Source organism: Helobdella robusta, assembly GCF_000326865.2.
Source record: "Helobdella robusta unplaced genomic scaffold HELROscaffold_5, whole genome shotgun sequence".
In the NCBI taxonomy this organism is placed as follows: domain Eukaryota; kingdom Metazoa; phylum Annelida; class Clitellata; order Rhynchobdellida; family Glossiphoniidae; genus Helobdella; species Helobdella robusta.
In genome coordinates this window covers 3,735,784-3,738,804 of record NW_008705254.1, presented here as the reverse complement: position 1 = coordinate 3,738,804, position 3,021 = coordinate 3,735,784, and positions in this window count along the sequence as shown.

The following is a 3,021-nucleotide window of genomic DNA, read 5'->3' as shown; positions in this document are numbered from 1 at the left end:
AGAAATACTCACATGCACACAAACACACACACACACAGACGTACAAACAAAGAGACAACGCAGAGCACTAACACGCATCTCACATGAAGTGTTCTTGAGTCAATACGGACGTTTATATGTAACGTTGGTACGCAAACGTACGCGCATCCTAAATGTGATTGCGTGCATGAACTTGAAAACTTTGTCATTTTAGTGCATGCGTTACGTTACGTTATATTATGTAATGTTTTGTTACGTTGTGGCACTTCACATGTAGTAAATGTATCTTGGCGTCAACTGCACTGGTTCTTCGTGTGTCTGCCTCGCTTATTTATACTCAGTCGTGTTCATATTTAATTTCTTCTGTTTGTATATGTGAAGGTGTGTGTGTGTTTGTGTGTGCGTGTGTTTGTGTGCCAATGAATGGATCTCACTAGATGGTTGTTTGTCTTTGCGACTGTGTTTTGTGTATTTATTGGTGTAAGTATTATAATGTTTGTCTTGGTTTAAATTTGTATGAGATTTGAATTTGTATTAAAAAGATATTTAGTTGATGTAAATAAAAGTTTCAAAAATTTTATGCACAAAAATATTTGTTTCATACGAAAAACTGTCTTAGCTTTTAAAAATTCCACTACTGAAATTTTTTCCTTATTTAAGTTTAAAAAGTTTATTTTAAATAGATGTAATCTCTGTTATCTCTTGAACAACTTCATCCCATACGAAGCATTACATGCACAGACAAGTTGCTCAAAAATCACACGGACTTAAGCAAATACTGCATAAGGAAATACAGTTGCCACATGTGTGACAAATTTGATGAGTGTGCTTGCACGGATGAACGAAAAATTGAGCATCTAAAGATATAAATAAACACGCATAAACCAATTTGATAGGATGATTACAAACAATTATTACAACACTAAACTAACAAGCATTGAAGCGACGCATGTATCAATTTGAACACTCTGACAAACACACACACACATGCGCACACACACACGCACACACACACAATGCAGTCAAGTGTGGTAGATAGTTGTCCACTGTTGTTTTTTGGCACGGTGATGACGATGATGATGAAGAAGAGGAGGAGGACAAGGAGGTAGAAATGATGAAGATGATGATGTTGATGATGATGACGGTGATGATGATGATGGTGATGATGATGACGGGGACTATAAGTGCGATGATTAGGATCATAATATTAAACAATTATGATCAGAAAATTAATTTTGCGTCAAATGAAAATTAAAGTCACAATTTGAAAGACCCAACAGTGAAAATTTCAATCAATACTGCTTGGAACACATAACTAGGTAACAATGATTTGATAGCAAACTGTGACGATTGGAATATTAGTTAAGTAAGTGTAGGTAAGTGTTTGTGTGTATGTATGTATATATGTATGTATGTATGTGCTTAAATATGTTTGTGTATATAGATATATATATATATATATATATATATATATATATATGTTTGTGTGTGTGTGTGTGTGTATGCTTGTGTGTGTGTATGTTTGTGTGTATATATTTGTGTGTGACAAAGTGATTGATGCTAGGGAGGATAAGGTTGCCAGTAGATACAATTGCATCTGCGCTAACATGCACTCATTCGTTCATGCACGTAATTAAATATTTTATCTTGATTTGTCCCGACTCGCTGGATTCTAATAATAATTACAACTAGATAGCTCGAGATACGTGTAACAAATGTGTTTTTTCTTGGAATTTTTTTTATTACCTCAGATGATTATCTAACGTTTTTACTTGGTTCTCATTGATTTAATCTTTTGTATTTACTCTGAAATCTATCCATCTATCTGATATCTATATCTATTTCCATTAAAATGTTTTAAAAATCGGATGCCGTTATCTGACATCTGCAAATTAAATTATTATGTTCACATGAATAAAAAAAAAACGTCATCTTTCGTAAAAGTTGTGTTTATCAGATATTGTTAGAGTTAGAGTATTGTATAATTTTGTCAATTATATATGTGTGTACGTGTGAGTGCGTCAGAATTATGCAAATGTGAGTATAGGATGTATGTGTGTTTTTTTTATCCTATAAACAATTTCACTGATCCGGTTTTAATAAACTGAAAGGAAGATAGAAATTTGGCTAATCATTTAAATTGTGTTATGAAGGCTGACTTGGAAGGAAAGATAACAATGGATTAGATGTTTCGCGCGAGTGCAGTTCAATCAGCCGAACGCGCATGCATAAGTAATATCATCATCTTCATGTCAGCAGTTCAGGAAAGTATGATTACTTGTTAACTGGCTGGATGGAATGATTGAAACCTGAAATAAATAACAAGATATGTTTGTATGTCTGTGGTGGATTACAAGCTATGCATCAATGAATAAGCTAACCAATGAATAAATTGACCAGATACATGAATAATAAATGGAACAGAAGGAATGAATGAAAGAAAATATGAATGAATAAACGAATGAATGGATGAACAAATGAGTGAATAAATGAATGAAGGAATGAATGAATAGATAAACGAAAGTAGCACCTCCCCTTTCTTTTCATCATCTCGCCCGGGATACCAAGCGAGATTTTTATTGTTTTGCTTGCCATAAAGTGTGTGTCATTTGTGAGTTTGTCGTTCGTTGTAGTTTGTCTTGTTCGTGTGTGTGTGTGTGTGTGGTGTGTGCGTTGTGTGTGTGTGGTGTGTGCGTTGTGTGTGTGTATGTATGTGTGTGTGTGTGTATGTATGTGTGTGTGTGTGTATGTATGTGTGTGTGTGTGTGTGGTGTATGTGTGTGTGTCATTTTATGTCATTTTGCCTGTCGTCGGTGCTGTTGTTTGTTTGTTTTGTTGTAGAAATTGTTGATGTGTACGCATTTTTTCGTTTTTTTATGTGTGTTTTAGTTTTTATATTTTTATATTATTTTATTTTATTTACATTTTTCGCTAATTTGGTTGTAACCGTTTTTGCCTTATTTTTAAAAATTAACTTCATTTGTTATCCTCTCCTTGATGCTGTTACAATTTTTTAATTGTTGTTGATAATCGCAAACGTGT